Source organism: Triturus cristatus, chromosome 3_2, assembly GCF_964204655.1.
Source record: "Triturus cristatus chromosome 3_2, aTriCri1.1, whole genome shotgun sequence".
In the NCBI taxonomy this organism is placed as follows: domain Eukaryota; kingdom Metazoa; phylum Chordata; class Amphibia; order Caudata; family Salamandridae; genus Triturus; species Triturus cristatus.
Window position 1 is genome coordinate 6,174,871 of NC_140584.1, and position 19,104 is coordinate 6,193,974.

Here is a 19,104-nt window from a genome sequence, read left to right on the forward strand (position 1 = left end):
GGCTAACATAAGCAGACAAATGATTAAGATCAAAACCATCAGCATAGTTACAATACCATAGAAAATGAAAGGAGTAATCATAATAAAATGACAGTGGATGACAACCACCTTCCTTTCGCTAGTAAACTAATATTATTATTATTACTACTAAAAGGTCTCTAGGCTTGAATGGGGAACCCCATACCGTAAAGATCAGCTTAGTGGAATCACATCACAGGATCAGCTAGACTCTGCTCCTGGGAAAGCTCTTCTTCCGAATGTGTCTAAAGCATGCAGCACTGCAATATTAAAAGCACTCGACTTTCAGGTATTTGCAGCTGCGTACGTGTTTTGGCTAAAAAGTGGGCCGATCAACCTGAACCCAACAACCTGCACCGTCTAGCGACCCAGACTGTTTCTTTACACAATGTTCAGACCAAGGTCGCTGCTCACTGTTAGGGATCTGAACAACAGACAGTTCTCATGTGAAGCAAAGGCGAGCAAGCATTTCTCAATTAATAACATGTAGCTACAGTGTCGTGTACAAAAGCAGCAAAAGTGGCAAGATGGCTTTCTAACATCTAACGCGGTTGTGCTAACTAAGCATTGTACGTATATAAATAGCAGTCTTCACTACACCCCCCCTTGATTGGACCACTAACCAGTAGGGGCGCAATTTCAAGAACGCAGTGTTCAAGTTTGATATAACGGAACCAAGGGCATAAACTGTGAGCCCCTATAAGGTAAGTGAAAAGTTCGAAGAAAAAAAGGAGATAAAAAAACCATTTAAAGGGGAAAAAATTCTCATCGATGGATTGTCAATGAGAAGGGGAGAAAAAAAGAACAAAAAGGCATCCCACAGGAATTTCGGATGACTTCCAAGTTAATCCATCAAGGTATAAGCACAATAAGTTGAAACAGCTTCCAAGACGAAGTCATTGGAACGTTCTGCAAAATTATCTGCCATCCAATTCAGCAAGGGGAAGGAACACACATGTTCCTCGACAACCGGAGCCTCTAGTACCATCAGAGGACAACTGGTGTGTTCTTCAAGATAACTTCTCGCTAAGAATTCAGCTGCATCCGTTCCGATGTCCCAATTCCCTAGGACTCCATGTGCTGCTCCACAGGCCATAATCCTGACGCCAGAACAGTCCAACTCATGAGCCACTAAGGGGCTCATTAGCCGATCATAATCCGGGGCAGGAGACACCAAGTTCGACAAGCACAAATCCAGCGCCCATTGGAACGGACACTCTAGGTAATGAAAGACAGGCTGCAAGCAAGTAAAGTAGGGAAACCGGAAGGACAATCCATAGGCTATGCTTAGAGTTGCCAGTGGTAAAGTTCCATAGTATTCAAGCATCCGGTTACGAAGATGGAGCAGCTGGGACATGCTGTCGTGTGACGCAAGTTGTGCATCCATAGCGTAGTACGCAGATCAACAAAAGTACCCCAGCTACGAGGGCGAGAATCAAAGGGAGACCTCTGAAGACGCTGGAAAAAGTAGAATGAAAAAATGCCGGAATCACACCAAAAATAGTTTGAAAGGAGGTCACGAGGCCGGAGCCCACAATTTTGAAAAAATGTGCCAGGCCACCTGTTGACGAGGCATTAAAGATAGTCTGAATCAGGGCCCCAAAATGAAGTGGGAGATCAGTATTCAAAAGCGCTTGCACCTCTGTGCGCGTGTTTGCTACTTGAAGGACAAATGTTTCCCGGGATGAAGTCAACGCGACTTTTTTTTGAGACAATAGAGCCCTTATTCTGCTCATCTTGTTGAACTCTGCTTTCATGGTTGGAATGGAAGGCCAGATGGATACATCGAGCCGTCCATGCGGGGGTGGGAAAAGGATGTTATTACAGCAGACTACTCTCTGTGATACAGTCACTATGTAGGGAATTCCCACTAACATCCCACAGCAAGCTTCATTATTTAACAGCAAATAACTACGGTTAACAAGCAGCATAAAAGACGGTGTTATAACTGGCTCCGAGATCCCTTTCAGGACCCAAGCTAAATTAGGAGCGTGCACATTACATGCCCCATGCAATTGAATGTGCCTACACACCACAGAATGATCTGGAGTGGAAGTGCACTCTTCACCTTTTAAGTAAACCTCTTTTCCGTCCCTCACGCATCTATACGTGAATGGGAGTGACCAAACTTCGTGCAGGAAGGCAGTGCCCAGTTTTTCATATCTGCCAAGGGCATAATGTTTCATGCACAAACTGAACTTAAACAGGGGGAATGGTAATGTGATCAACCCGTGGATAATCCACACAGCGGACTTTAATTCGGCAACAGAGAAAGGTAAAGGTTCTAACTTTTCAATGTGCAGCAATGAGTATGTTGCATCTTTCATGGACATGAACTGTTGTTTCGCAGTTAAATTAAAAGGGAGGAACAAAGATGAAGTGTTCATGTAATCCCAAGGGACTTTCCCAGCCTTTAACGTTTGCAACGTCCATGCAAACTGCATAATGGAACGCAATTAATTTTGACCATGATACAAAACAGACAAATCATCCTGCACAATGTCTACCACAGATGAAACAATATTATCTAAGGTATAAATTCTGGAAGACAGGGTGTTAATGCTATTATCTATTACAGCCAATACTTTCTCCATATTGGCTTGATCAATAGCTCGTAATTTGGATGCAGCTTCAATCTGTGATAGCTTCCAAACTTCGTTGTAAACAGCATATACCCATCTTTTGGACCTGCCAACCGCAGGACCCTTAACAAAATCATTCAAATCTATTTTGTCGTTCAATTGTGACAAATGAAGTTTAACAGATGCCAAGGTGGAATGTTGCAGCCAAGATTTGCATAACTTCCCTACTGAGTAGGTAGTTACAGTGTGAGAGGAGTCATAACGGGGGTCTACACGAACTTGTGTATACCCCGGTGCCAAATCCAGAAACCGATGTTGACAGGAATCTGAGCTCGTTTGCCCTACTAACCACCCTTCCAGATTTAATTCAGAAATATTGAAGGATGTGTTGGAAATGTATGACTGCAACGTAGCAAGGGACAGATCCGTATGATTATCCCATTTAGGATAAGCACCCAGACCCGGAGTGGAGGGAGAATTTAATTTTTTAGAAGTAGCCAATCCAAAACAGGTGGTCTGAAAAATTGACGAATTCAAAAATAACATGTGGTTCGGGATGAGGCAGGCACGATGCAAAGCTTCTGCTCCCTGTACCTGCCACGGTTTAGAACCCCAAAACGATTTAAGATCGATAGTAGCTTTCCACAGATCATAGCCTCCGATTGCCAACTCGTCCATAAAGGACTTCGAATACAACAATTTAGTGTGTGTCAGTCTAACTTTAGAAGCAGACTCAGCCGCAACCTTTAAATAAAAGGAGGCCGGATTCGACACACTGAAATCAGAAAAATATGTGAATTTGTCCACTAACGTGGTGGAGCTGCCCAGCCTAGAGTCTGGACAGTGTTCCCATTGTGTATAATTTACAAAATTTCGAAACCTATTTGCTTTGTGTAGGAAATGCGTGCCATAATGTTGATAGCAGAATTGCTCATCATAATTAGCAGTATCTAAATACAAATCCTCAGCATCAAATGCAGCATAATATTTCAAATCAGAAAACAGTGCTTCTATTGTTTGTACATCCCAATCATCCGAGTGGATGTTTTGCTTAACTACATCACCCATAGAAACACGAAATACATTTGGCACATTGATTACTTCAGTGGGACCATGAATTTGAAATTTAACAGCATCCCAAGCGATCCCATCCAGTACAGGCCAGGCAGTAATGTTCACAAAAGTCTGGTCCCTCTTCATAATATGTGATGAGGAGTGGGGGGCCAAAGTTCCATCAATTAGTCTAATTGTAGATCTTTCTTTCAGGTAGTGTCCATTTATAAGTCTAAAAAACACTACCACAAAGCCAATGGACATAAACAAAAAAATACATATGAGTACCAGCCAAATGTAAGTCCAAGGGGGAATTAAAAATGTCTTTTAAACCAGGCAACAAAAATTTAAACTTTTGATGGGGCAATGGAAGTCATTGAATCAAAGGAGTAGTGCGACTGGGTAACTGTGGTGGATTGTAAAACAGGCAACGAGACATCCGCAGGATAAGCATACTCAATATCTTCAGGTAGACCACCAGGTGTCGGTGGCAATAAAGGACCAGTAACTGTATGCATCTCGACGGCAACATCAGGCAAGGTGTTAGAAGCTGGGGCCACAACAGAATTTATCAGCATCGCAGGGCAAGAAACCGCTGGAGTCATACTAAGAAGAATCGGCCACTCGCTGTAGCTTGACATTGTCAATAGAGATGTACCTGTTATCCTTACGACCAGGAAGTGTAGGTAAAATGACTGTACGTGTACCCTGTACTACAAGTACCGGAACTGGTGCACGATAAGAGGGGCCGAACTCCTTCTTGTTCTCCACCTTCTCACGGACCAGATCACCAACTCGAGGTAGCCAGCCGGCCACCGGAATCTGAAGCGCAGCATCAGATGTGGAGGGCACGTGTTCCTTTTCTCTAGACTGTCTCTGGCTTCTTGTAGATTCTGCAATACAGCACAGTAATCATCTACGTCAAAGGGTGCGGCCGACGCGGGGGGTGCTAGGTGGCGCGCGAGCAGAATGGCCGCACTGCTGTGAGGCTCCTGCAGCCCAGCGCATTTCTCAGCCTAATTATCCTTCTCGGAGCGAAGTACAGGTGAAGCGACGGTGTCAGCGTGAAGTGCCCATGCTGCTGCGGCTCCGGTGAAAAAAGCGTCGTCATTGGAGCGGTACTGGCCGAGATATCCTGCGGCGAACTTGGACCCGGGCGGGAGAGCGGGGCGTTGCGAAGCCCTCTCCCGGCCCGTGTGACCACGAGAACCTGGTGCTGCACACGAGGTGCCTGGGCCTGAGCGGAAGACGCGAGAGAGCCGAGATCACCGCGAGCGGACCTGCCCCCCCCCTGCCTCCAGGTGCGGTGTGTGCTGAGGAGGCCGCCCGCTGGGACCCGGGACCGGGATAGGAGGGGACGCATGTGAGCACTGCTGGAAGGCCCCTGGATCCTCACGGCGAGACCCCGGTGCTGCGGCGGCGGAAGCGGCTCCCCCCGGCCCTTGCTGAGTGCTGGCTGAGGAGGCACTGCCCGACTGTTCCTTGGATGTGCGAGCGCTAACTGCCCCCCGTTGGGGATCTGGCGGTAGCAGCCGCGGTGAGGTGAGGAGCCCTACGGAAGAGTGCTGGGGAAGGGGGTGCCTCCTGCGGGGGGAAGCGGAGAGCCGTGCTGGAGAGCTGGACGGCTGCCGATGACGGTGCTGCCTGGAGTGGACTGCGCCCTGGATACCTGGTTGTAGTGCGCTGTGCTGGCGGTTGCCCTGTGCCCCCCCCCCCGCGACGCAGTGGACCTCGCACTGTGGCCTTTGAGCCTGTTCCTTTGAGTGGCCCTGGAGATTTGGACCACCCCCTCCCTCCTGAGTGGTTTTTTGGACGAGTTCTTACGTGGAGATCGGCACTGAGGCACCTGAGGGCGGCCACGTAGAGGACCGGAACGGCCTGAGGGAGACAGTGACATAGCGGCGGCGACATGGGGAAGACGGATACACGACAGCCCAAGCTGAATTTTGCGGCGCCCAAGAAGGGTATGCGCGCCTCGCAGGAAGATCGGGAGCTGGACGAGGAGGAGGGCCCCCGGGGCGCCGGGCCTGTGGCGGCGGCTGATGTCCAGATCATACTGCGGGAGGTACGACAGGGTTTCTCTACTATGGCTGACAAGATGGACGGGATGTCGTCGCGTATCGATGCTATCACACACAAATTGGAGGGCCACGACGATCGGCTCACAGAAGCTGAGAGAAGCATATCGGACACTGAAGATTCCGCTGCCTGAGTCGCCACACAGGTCAATCGCATGGAGAAACTGTTGAGGGTGGTGGCTGCGAAGAATGAGGATTTGGAGGCGCGTAGCTGGCGCAACAATATCCGCGTCGTGGGTATAGCGGAGTCCACCAATACGGGGAGGATGGAGGACTATATAGAAAAGATGTTGCTGGCAACTGTAGGGGCGGATGCCCTTTCGGGGCAATTCATTGTTGAGGGCGCACCGTGCACTTAGCCAGCGGCCCCCCCCCCCCCCGGGAGTGCGCCTAGCCCCATCATCGTGCGCCTTTTAAATTATCGGGACCGGGATACTACTTTGCGGATAGCGAGAAGCAAAAAACAACTGTCATACGACGGCAACGCATTCACAGTATACCCGGACTTCACTCCGCTGGTCCAGGAGGAGCGACGCAAGTTCACGGCGGTAAAGGCCAAACTGCGGCAGGCTCAGGTAGACTATGCGCTGTTGTACCCTGCACGCCTTCGAGTCACTCATCAGGGTCAGCAGCGGTTCTTCACGTCGCCGCAGCAGGTGGAGGACTTTATTAAGCATTTGAAGCGAACTGGCTGCGGAATGGACAATGGCGCGGCGGCGCACCCCCCTTCACCATTGGAAGCGGGCGCTGACACACAGAAGATGTAGTATTGCCTTCTTTTTTTCCCCGCTGGATGCATGGTCTGTATGTGAGCCTATGTGATTCGCACTAGTATATGGGCAAGGTGATGATGAGGATTGATGGGCGGGGTGGATAGTTGGTGAAGAGACTGTGTACTGATCACTGATTTGCTTGCTCTGAAGAATGACTGTTAACCGGCTGGGCACTCTCGGCTCTGCCTGTGTCTGAGCCTTACCATGCTCGGTGACCTGGCGGGGCGGGGAGGGAGAGCGCAGTCGCCTAAGCGATCCCCCATGGGTAGCCCCCTGTGGCGGCAGACTGCATGGGCTGGGCCATGCGGACTGGTCCTTGCCTTATTGGACGTTGATTTGGGATTGCTGAGTTTATTATTTTGTTGTTGTTATGTTCTTTCTTTGGGAGGGATATGAGGGTGGGGGTATATCTCTGGCAAGTTGGGGATGCTTCAGTGGGAGGGGGGAGGTTTTTCACAGGGTGTTTATCAGACTTGCTTGTTCTTGTTGGTTGTGGCCGGATTGCGATCAGATCCTTTGAGCATGGTTTTAGCTGACGGGCCCAAGAGGGCAGCACAAATTGCATTATGGTACTGTGGGGGCTTACAGTTGAGGCTCTGTGTTTGGAGGACATGGCCCTTGTTGACTAGTATGGACTGTGTCTACTTATGCCGGATGGGGTAGGGGACAAACTGCACATCCTTACTTGGAATGTTAGGGGGTTGGGGGATGCGCACAAAAAGCGACAGATACTGGCTTATCTCGATCGGCACCAGGTGCATATCGCTATGCTACAGGAGACGCACCTCAGCCCCCGGAGCCCCACTACCTTCGCCAGTAGATGGGCGGACCACCAAATTTTTTCCTCTTACTCCACCTACGCCCGGGGCACCGCTATTCTCATAAAGAAACGGACCCCGTTCCAGCTGGCGGGTGCTGCATGGGACGCGCAGGGGCGCTACTGCATTGCCTGGGGTAGGCTGGGCTCTGACTCCGTCACCTTGGCTTCCTGTTATGGTCCCAATGTGGACACCCCTGACTTTTACTCTGCTTTATGGGCTGAGATATTTGCGGTGGGCTCCAATCATGTTATCTGGGGAGGGGATTTCAATGTCACCTGTGACCCAGGAGTGGATAGGTCCCACCCTGCCTCGCATCATTATACCCAGGCAAGGGCGGCCCTTCATGACATACTATGCACTTATCAGTTACTGGACACCTGGCGCCACTTGCACCCACATGCGAGGGAGGGTACGCATTTTACAGCACGAGCGGCGTCCTGGGCACGCTTGGATTATGTCTTTGTGTCCCGTGGAATGGGGCCCGCTATAGCGCAGGTGCAGCACCTGGCGCGTACCTACTCTGACCATGCCCCTGTCCGCCTTACGTTGGCGGATTACGGCCCCCGCGCAATAGCTGGAGGCTGCGCACGTCCATCTTGCTGGACCCGGTTTTCCAAGATGGGCTGGGGGAGGAGGTGAGCGATTTTTTTGCTCGAAATAAAGGTACAGTTGAGCATGTCAAGACCGTCTGGGAGGCCTTTAAGGTCACGCTTCGCGGCTACTGCATATCTAAGGGGGAGGGGGTGCTCAAGGATATTGTCGGCACTCTGCGGCGGCTGGAGGGAGACCTGAAAGGGCTGGAAGCACAGCTGGCTGAATGCCCGGATGGTGCCACCCGGCTCAAGTTCCGAGAGCAGCTCAATGCGTATATGGCGGAAGCGCAACGAGAGACACGATTTCGGGGTAAATACTGGACGGCTAGGCAGTATGGGGAGGGAGAGCGGCCGGACAAGGCGCTGGCAGACGTTATCCGGAAACCACGGCACTCCTCCCTTGTGTTGGAGTTGGAAGGCCCAGGGGCGGAAGTATACAGAGATACAACGAACATCCTAAATGCCTTCGCCGCACATTATGAGCGGCTGTATACCACACAGAGGGCTGGGGTGCTAGACCTGGAGGGCTATCTGGCCGATGTGGCGCTCGGGTGGCTAAGTGACCGGCAGCGGGAGTTCCTCTGCACCCCGTTCCAATTGGACGAGGTGCGAGAGGCTATAATGCAGCTTCAATCCGGGAAGGCCACTGGCACAGATGGCATACCGGTTGAGTTCTATAAACTGTATATAGATCAGATGGCCCCCATACTGCGCGAGGTTTACGAAGATGCCCTGGAGGTTGGGCACCTCCCTCCGTCTATGCGGGAGGCCCTGATCATTTCCATATTGAAGCCTGGGAAGGAGCCTCACTTGTGCGACTCCTATCGCCCACTGTCACTCCTTAACTGCGATGTCAAAATTCTGGCCAAGCTTATTGCCAACCGGCTGACCTTATTGATGGAGGCTTTGGTGCTCCCTGACCAATCGGGGTTCGTGCCTGGGCACGCAACCTCCCATAACCTGCGCACCCTTTTCTCGGTGTTGAATAATGTTGCGCCTGAGCTACCTCTGGCGGTAGTATTTCTGGATGCCACGAAGGCTGTCGACTCCCTTGAATGGGATTACATGTTTGGGGTGATGCTGCGTATGGGGTTCCCACCTCTCTTCCTCTCTTGGATTCGGTTGCTGTATTGCATGCCCATGGCCAAGGTGCTTGTGAATGGGCGCGTGTCGAGTGCTTTTTCAGTTACACGGGGCACCCGACAGGGATGCCCTCTGTCCCCTTTACTCTTCGCACTCGCGGTTGAGCCCTTGGCGGCAAAGCTACGACAGCATCACAGTGATAAGGCGCTGCGCTGCAACATGAGACACATATTAATCTCCCTATACGCGGATGACATTACTTTGTATGTCCGAGAGCCGCATGTCAACTTGAACCCGATCCTTCGTGAGTTCATAGTGTTCGGGAGACTCTCTGGGATTCAAATAAACTGGAGTAAGTCGTGTGTATTCCCCTTGACGGACGCCGCGAACCGCTTCCCGCTAGACTACCCCTTGGAGTGGTGCAAGGATGAGGTGCGCTACCTGGGCATTACGATCTCGAGGGACAGGGATGCGCTCATGCGTCTTACTTACGGCACAACTCTGATGCGTATTACGGACTGCGTGACCCGCTGGATCTCCCTCCCGCTTTCAATGGCGGGACGTGCATCACTGATAAAAATGGTGATTTTACCCCTGCTGTTGTACTTATTCCTCAATATACCGTTTTACCCCGGTAATTATTTTTTTAAAACACTGCGGTCTGAGCGGATACGCCTGGTGTGGGGGGGCAAGCATTCGCGGATACAATGGGCAGTCCTTACACGGCCGTACTCGCAATGGGGCTTCAGAGTGCCTGACCTTGAATTGTACTATCTAAGTGCACAGGCACATTATGCATACTTCTGGGTACGCCGGCCGCGATATATGCCGCAAGTCGCGGCGGAGCACTGGCTCGCTCACCCCATCCCAATTGACGGAGCGCTTTGGGAGGTGCCTACTGGCAGGGAGACACCGGGAACGACAATTACCTGCACTGCAGCGGCGTGGCAATGAATCTGTACCATACTAGATGCGCCTATGCTCTATTCCCCGTTGCTGCCCCTCGTCTACCACCCCAATATGCCCCTGCTGCAGGAAACGGTGTTCCGCAAATTTGCGGAACGAGTGCACATTCGCACATGGGGGGATCTGTACCACAGTAGTCGATTTCGCGCGCTAGAACACATGCTTCAGGACTCCCCGAGTACTCCTCTCAATGCGTTCCTATATATCCGTCTTCGGCAGGGTGTACGTTCTCTTACCCCCAGATTCCCGGACGAACCCCCTGAGCTTGCGCCACTGCATTTAATTCTTAAAAGCGCGACGGCGAAACGCTTGGTCTCGTTGATATACACTACTGTTCACACACAGCGACAAGTTTCGGCTGCCCCGGCCCGCGCGGGCTGGGATGCAGAGCTGGGAATCGATCTCACGGATGAGCAGTGGGAGTACTGTGCGCTGCAGACAAAGCAGGTCTCGGCCAGCAGAAGACTGCGCATTGTGCATTATAAATTCATGCATAAAGTGTATTATACGCCGGCCAGGCTGTGCAGATACAAGCTGAGAGAGGCAGATAACTGTGAAAGGTGCAAAGCGCCGAATGCGGACTTTCTGCATTTGGCTTGGGAGTGCCCGGAGATACATGCGTACTGGAGAGAGGTGTTTGATGCCCTGGCTATGATGATAAATGAGCGGGTTGAACCCACGCCTCTACTGGCAATACTGGGATATGTCAAGCCATTGAAGGCTGCCTATCGCAAGTATGTAGCACTAGCGCTGCTGCTGGCAAAGCGGCGAGTGGCGTGTCGCTGGAGCAGAGGGAGAGCGCCGAAATTTAAAGTATGGCTTGACGACTTGATCTACTGTCAGGAACAGCTAGGCACCTATGCGGACTTGCTGCCGGGGGCCTCTAGACCCGGCGATATTTGGGGGCCACTGACAGGCTATTTACTTGCACACCCGCAGGGTAACACTGCTGAGAAACGCAGAGTGGAGCATGAGATTGGGGAGGGTGGAGAGGAGGGGGAGGGGTAAGAAGGGAATGAGCCACTTGACACTGCAAAGATCCCACTGCTTTACTGACGTGGATAGTTGATGGGGGCGGATGCCGCTGTAATGTTTCGAGGGGAGATGGGCTGGGCCCGGATGGATATGCTGGTGGGCTGTGCCTGTACGACCATAACTGAAAGACAGATGTGCCGAATACTGATGAGAACAATGTACTGTTTTAATGCTCCTGACTACGATGCAATTGTCTGTATTGTTTAAAACCTTATAAATAAAGTTTAAAAAAAAAGAAAAAAAGGGTGCAGCCGACGACGCCATGTCTAGACCATCAAGGTCCAGGACAAACATCCGTATGCCAAAGAGCATCATGTATGGGGTCCACCCACCCAGAGACCTTCTAGGGAGATTATTAAGTGCACGTTGTACGTCATACAAGTGGGCTAGCCAGTTCCGGCCAGTACCTAAAACCCTAGCTGTCAAAGATTGCTTTAAGTCACGGTTCATTCGCTCCACCACACTATTACCCTCAGGTCGGTATGGAGACGAAAATTTGACTTGGACCCCCAAATTTATCATGGCTTCTTTGTACGCCTTAGAGGCGAACGCAGGGCCCTGATCAGAATGAAAGGTACCACATGCAAAACTTCCAACAAAGACACGCAAATCCTTGATGACAGTACGGGCATCAGCACTCCTTTGTGGCCACACCCAGAGAAAACGTGTGCACGAATCCACTGCAACCAAGATGCATTTGTACACAGTATCAGAGGTGAATGGACCGCAATGATCTAAATAAACACAACCTAGTGGTTTATTAGATATGTACCACTGAGTCTGTGGTGGGCACGCCGCAGTTAAAGGTTCTATCTGCTGGCAAATGTCACAATTAAGAACATAAGCGCAAGCTTGTTTATATAAACCGCACCACCAGTAACGTTGTTGTAACAGAGATACAGTAGCTGCAACGCCGGCATGGGCAGACGTCATGCCCTCGTGAGCCGCTAATATCAAAGATGGTCTGCAGTCCACGTTGGGAATCAATCTGTCACCAACGTCGTTAATCCTCACTAACAGGACGTTATCAGGGACTTAAGCGATAATGGTAACGAGAAGGGAAACCTCTAGGATATTTTGTTGCCTTCTCTGATGCAGCAATAGCTGCCAAGATGTCATCATCGATCTTACTTTGTGATCTTGTAACTGCTGCTACTAAGTATGTCGCCACTGCTGTTTTTGCTGCCTCGTCAGCTAAGCTGTTCCCGACAGCATGGACACCAACTCGCTGGTGACCAAGAGTGTCAATAACATTCACGAGAGGCAGATGTTCTTTAAGTTCTGCCACTCTAACCCAAAGCGTTTTATGCTTAATTGTGCTACCTTTGGAATCACGATAGTCATTTTGAGACCAAAAATGTAGATTGTCGTTGTAAGATTGTACACAATAAAACGAGTCACTCACTATAAGAGTAGTGACGCGAGGATCAGCAAACTCCAGTGCAAGCACCAGAGCCCGAAGCTCCGCCAACTGCGCGGTACAATCACCCAATGACTGCGTATGCACGACATCGGATTGGAATTCACCATTCACGAAAGTACCGACCACAATTGCGCAGGATGCTGAATAGGCATGCTTCGATCCAGTAGCCGGTTGCGCAGAACCGTCAGCGTAAATGACACAATGGTAAACCTCGAGCGGGCACAAGGACAGAGGAGCTGGATGAACGAATTCATACTGTAAGAACTCCTGAATCTGTGGAGCCGTGTCAAAGATATATGTGACGTCGGGCGATGTCAAGGAAGTCGCCCATTGTATCCACCGTGGATGCAAAGCCTTAGAATTTGGTACACTTGCTTTTGTCACCGCCTCAAGGGCAGGATATGGTGTTACCACCAACATGCTTTTTCCTTGCGATAGCGCTCGTTCTTTCAGAATCGCCATCTGCACTGCCGTCAGAACTTTCTCGACAGCGGAAAATCGCAGTTCAGCCGAAGTGTACAGGTGTGATTTGTAGGCAATGGGGACGGTGTCGCCCTCATTGAACGTTAAATACGTGAAATCCACTGCGCATGGCACAATTCTTATGACCAGGTTAGTGTGGTTATCACGCGTCAGTAAGTATTTTGAAGCAAGAAGGTCAGCTTGCAAAGATTGCAATATAGCTGAATGCTCCGGCAGCCAGCATGATTTGGAAAAAGTAGGTTGTACCAAGGCATAAAGCGACTTGATACGCTGGGCATAATCAGGAATATACGTTCGACCGAAATTCCGAAAGCCCAGCAAAGATTGTAATTCCTTCAGTGTCGTAGGAGCACGTAGGCACGCGCATTTCTCTAGGAAGTGCGGAGCCAATCCTCGACCTTCATTGTTGAGTTCGTATCCCAAAAACAACACTGTATATTCCGCAATGTGAGACTTCGCAAAGTTGAATTTGTAACCGAAGTCTGCAAACAAAACAATAATGCGATCAACGCGACACAGATGCGTCCAGAACTCGTCATCTGTGAGATAAATATCACCCACATACGAGTACGCATCAGGGTCTATGCTCTCTAACAGAGAGACTACACGAGCGGCAAAGACACCAGGGCTGTTCTTATAGCCCATCGGTAATCTTTTGAAATGTTTTTGTTTGCTGCCCGAGGTAAATGCTGTCCATTCACTACTAAAAGAGGACAGGTTATGGCTATAAAAGCCGTTGGAAATGTCAAGTGTGGTTTTAAACCGTATACTCACGAGACTATCGACGGGAGCTGAACTGTGGGTATTCTGTATTGCGCATGTCCGGCAATGAGAGTTTAAATGCAGGTAATCCAAAACCAGGCGGTACGACCCATCAGGCTTCGTCACAGTGAATAAAGGATTATTCATTGGTGACACACATGTTACACCTTGATATTCCAATTGTTCAAGGATAGCCGCGACGTGAGGTCTTGCTTCGCGACGCGTGGGATATTGGGGTTTTGGCTGGGGCGTGGACCGCAACGGAATCTCATTGCTGGGGGACAATTTATCCCAGCCTACCTGATTACGATACAAAGCAGGTGCAAGCACCAGAGCACACTCCTCAGTGAACTTCTTAGCTTGGTCCTTTGGCACTGTGTGCGCAAAGGACGGGAGGATCATCTCCTCCCCTCTCGGAGCATCTAAAATGAAAGCCGGGGTCCAATCAGCCTCTGCCAATAGAATATCATACGAAGAGGTTAGATTATCCCAAAAAATCCCTTGAATCGTGCGTTGTATGTCACCTTCAATTAAGAGGACTATATTATACAGTCTGTCAGGGGGAGCCACTCTAGTGTCAGCAGTTTCTACAGTTATGAACGTATCAGTTGCTGTCACCACCAGATATGGACGCAGTGCTTGTCGCACTACTGTAACTTCCGCCGCGCTGTAGAGCAGTGTTAGTGCCCATGTCAGGTTCTGAAGCAGCTGCGTCCGCACTATCTGTGGCATACCTCGCTGTTAGCGCAGCAACTTTCTTCTTCTGAAACGGGGGTCGTTGACGTGCAGACTCGTCCTGCTTGCCTTTGCCGTCAGTCTGACGGGGTTGCTCACGACTTTGGGCACCCCGTCCTTTCCCACGGTCTCCGCCACTGGATTGTGAAGCCGATGTTTCCTGTGAAGAACGAGGAGATCGTTGTTCAGAAACCTGAAATCTATCAGGTGACTTAATACTAGATCGATTGCGCAGATCATATGTGCTTTCACTAGACGACTGTACGGGTGAGGCAGGACGAGATCCCTGTTTCTGTTGCTGCTTCCCCTGTTTCTTTGCTCGCCAATTTTGTTTAGGAAAATTAGGGCGTTCGTCTTTAGTAGACGAGCTCACCTTAATTTGCTGTACTATATCAGGAATTATCACAGTAGGTTTAACACCTAAGGCACTGCGGCCTATGGTCCTATAGGCTTCAGCAATTATTTTAGCGAACTCCTTAGGCCCGTCAAGTTCGTCCACGCGGTCCAGCTTATTAGCTACTTGGAACTGCATGGCATCGCCTTTGAGGTTGCCCATTACCATGGGAAGCAACCACATCGAACACTCCGACAAGCCTCATTCCCAATTCAACAGCAGCCTCCGCTCCGTGATTCTGTTGAACACGTTTAATGACGGAGGGTAGTACAGACATAGACGGAGTGCCGAAGACCTTGCCCCAATTTGCACAATCGGCCATATCTGGGACCAAGTCTTTCGGCAAACTAATGGTGAGAATCCTGTGTTTCTCCACAGGAGAGGTATGCAGAAAAACCGCCTCCAGTTGGTCAAAATTCTCAGCAAGCCAATAAGGCAAATCATCCTTATTTTGGGGGCGCTTGCCCATCACCGAATTAACCATATCAGGACTAATAACCACAGTGTGGTGGTCCGTTGGCTGTCCCGCAACAGCAGGTGCCCCCACCTGCACGTTGCGTGACATGTACTGCACTAAAGCCCTATGAACTGTAATCAGGGCTGTGTGTAGTACCCGCAACTCAGCCACCGCCACCGTGAGATAGCGGGGATGAGGCGTAAATCCGGCTAGCACCGGCCATGTGGCCCCTGCAATAGACAACGGGCCCATTCTAGTCGGTGCAACCGCATGGGGAAGGGCGTCATTAAACCAAATGGTATGCTGCCAGGCAGAAATAGGAATTTCTTGTGTCCTATACGGCGTATAGATCGCAGGTAGCTGCGTGGGAGTATAGGAATGAAACGTATCATCGTCTGCATCCACCGCCAAAAAAGTCACCCAAGAGTAAAACAACTCATACGGGTAAGACGCATCAGCGCTCACCACAAAAATAACAGCCATCCCATCATCCGGCACCCCATACGTCGTCAAATGACGGTGCAGAGGTGCACGACTATGTGCGGCTATATCAACCGCCATAAGGACACACTAAAGAGTATCAACAATATCAACAGTAGCACTGGGGTTCAGTAAAAATAACCTTTTTAATGATCAAGCTTGAAAGAACCTATTAGTCGAAACGCAGGTAGGTTAAACCCGTCACTCCCGTTAACCGGAAACCAGAGTGAGGGTGTTGTGGACTAATATAAGCACTACTAAGGCGTTTCAAATCAATCGACCAAACGTTAGGTGCGCCATGTTGTAGGGATTCTGCTTATGCACAGAACTATGCACAGGAAACCAGGACCTCAGTGAGTTGTGGTGTACCAAAAACTCACCTCAGAACCCAGAACCCCTTATCCGACCAGCATCAGTGTCCCATTCGTTATCTGAGTTTTATCTCGGCGGTCCCAATGTATAGACAACCCAGAACAAGCGACTTAGGGTATTCTCAGGAATGGTGGGAATCAGAAATACCTGTTCGTAATTATTCTCATATCAGTCCACAACAGAATAAACAGAGACACGGTAAAGTTTAAAGAGTTTATTTTATAAACCTCGTGTCCTAAGATGCAGTACTTTGGCTAACATAAGCAGACAAATGATTAAGATCAAAACCATCAGCATAGTTACAATACCATAGAAAATGAAAGGAGTAATCATAATAAAATGACAGTGGATGACAACCACCTTCCTTTCGCTAGTAAACTAATATTATTATTATTACTAATAAAAGGTCTCTAGGCTTGAATGGGGAACCCCATTCCGTAAAGATCAGCTTAGTGGAATCACATCACAGGATCAGCTAGACTCTGCTCCTGGGAAAGCTCTTCTTCCGAATGTGTCTAAAGCATACAGCACTGCAATATTAAAAGCACACGACTTTCAGGTATTTGCAGCTGCGTGCGTGTTATGGCTAAAAAGTGGGCCGATCAACCTGAACCCAACAACATGCACCATCTAGCGACCCAGACTGTTTCTTTACACAAAGTTCAGACCAAGGTCGCTGCTCACTGTTATGGATGTGAACAACAGACAGTTCTCATGTGAAGCAAAGGCGAGCAAGCATTTCTCAATTAATAACATGTAACTACAGTGTCGTGTGCCAAAGCAGCAAAAGTGGCAAGATGGCTTTCTAACATTTAATGCGGTTGTGCTAACTTAGCATTGTACGTATATAAATAGCAGTCTTCACTACACTTCAAGGCATAGTTCTCAAAGCCACTGCAGCATCTGACCTGGACGTAGAATCAACAAAATGCTGGGGTAGCAGAAGTGACATCATAAAGCCTGGCCCTGCCCTGGTGACATCACATGACATTTGATCTATATAACAATATATAAAGGTACATAAGATGACCTGCGACCCCAAGTTACGTCACAATGAGTAGAATAAAAGGAATAACTGAAAAAAAAATACATACGTACAAGTGCAAGATTGAGAATAGCAACCCTTCAATTCCAGTAAACTTGTCACCATATATTGGGCAATATTAATGAATCATATCACTTATCTGAATGCACAGTAAATTCAATATTTTTACTCGCCCTCTATGACCCAATACAGTAATGTCCATCACCTGATTTGACCACCACCTAAACTACTTAATTGTCGGCCTATCCGCAAGAGCAACTATCATAGCCACGCTGAGCAACCCTGTTACCAACAGACGCAAACAAGTGCAACCTTAATGAAATCACACTACCCATCCAATTAACAGAACAACAATCCAATACATTACTTTGAGAAAGATTAGACATCCACGTTGGCAACCATCTATCCAAAAACCCCTTGGCTCCTTGAGAAAGAAGCTGAAGACAAAAATCAAAGCACTATAACACCAATGGCAGAAATGAAATGGCAAAATATGCTTCCAATGCAGGCGTGTGAAATTGCTTAAACACTTACCTGACCAAGGGACAAAATATACAAAAATTCAGTTGCCTTGCCTACTCCTTAAATCAATTGGATGGGTCAACTAACAATGTACTTGCAGCTTAATTTATCATGGCCATCAACAAAAGGAGGGACTGGGGGCAATTCAGGCCCAGCATACACGCTCCCTTGTATGGATTGATCAATATATAAAGTGTGTGCAGTTCCTAAAGTTGTTTCATGGGGAAACACTACTCATGTATATCTATGATAAGGGAAGTCAGTGTAATGTTTATCTTGGGTAGGTTGTCTGACAAAAACTGTATTCGACGCCAGATGGCACACAGCAGAGTTTTCACTGCAATGCCTAAGGGGCATGATTCTATGTCAGGACTGGAGGTGAGGATTATGCCTTCTTTCTTCACTTTTATTCAACAGCAGCCATCACAACTTTAAGACAAAAAATACTTTTCCCATGAAACCTTGGGATAAATTTAGTTTAAAAAACATCCAATAGGAACAAAGTGAATGTCCAATAAGAATGCAACCAGTCCAATATAGTCCCTCTTCAGTGGCCCCTTGTCCTCTTTCTTGGCTGTTGCGCAGCCAAGATAAGTACCTATTTCCAGTCTCTTATGTTGTTGGGTTTAACCATCTTTTGCATGCTATATTGTTCAGGTGATTATAATTTGTCATTAATGGGTTCTGATTCCCGAGACGAGGCCACTCTGTGAGGTGTTTTCGCCTCGTCGGCATTCTATTCTTGTTGTTGGATATGTGTTCCGTTTTTAGGTCTCGCCTGGCGTGGGCTGCGCACATGCACAGTCTCGTTGGCGAGATTTAAGGATTTTGGGTATTTTCTGTTAAGGGCATTAAGCCCGCCCCTCTTTTCCATTGACCGGCGTCTCCGTTTATGCTAAACGGTGGCCAGCCATTGGAAAAGAGGTGTTTGCAACGTTCTCGTCCGGCTTTCTGAGCCATCCCATTTGGACGGGCTCGTCTGCCTTCCTTCTGCCGTGGAAGCTTTCTTATCTTTATGGGGCCATGTGTTTCAAACACATGGCCCCATAAAGACAAAAAGCTTTCACAACGGACGGAAGTGGAAGCGGACCGTGCTTGTTTTCCTAGTTGTGCCGACGTGTTATTTTAGATTAATGTTCGGATTGTTTTACTCTACTGCGTATTACAGCTTATAGATTGGCTCTTTGCGTTTTCCTTTTTGATTATTTCAGGCACCCGAGGCTGGCCAGCCCCTCAGCCTGCCCCAGATAGGGTTCTCGAAAATTACAAATAAGTGTGTGTGGCACAATGTCATGTTCAGGCAGCCACGGGCCTCGTTCACAAGGTATAACCGGGGGCGGGAAGGGGGAGCTACAGAGAGCTCTATAAAAATAAATAAGTCTAATTTGCAGTGACCCAACCACATAATTCACTCATTGTGATAGACTGC

The 19,104-nt window shown here is 49.0% G+C and overlaps 1 protein-coding gene across 1 annotated transcript in view; it reads right to left on the reverse strand.

Annotated features, from left to right (window-relative positions):
- The window catches only part of KIRREL3 (kirre like nephrin family adhesion molecule 3), a 4,147,526-nt gene that overhangs the window by 752,687 nt on the left and 3,375,735 nt on the right, over positions 1-19,104 (reverse strand). The window lies entirely within an intron of this gene.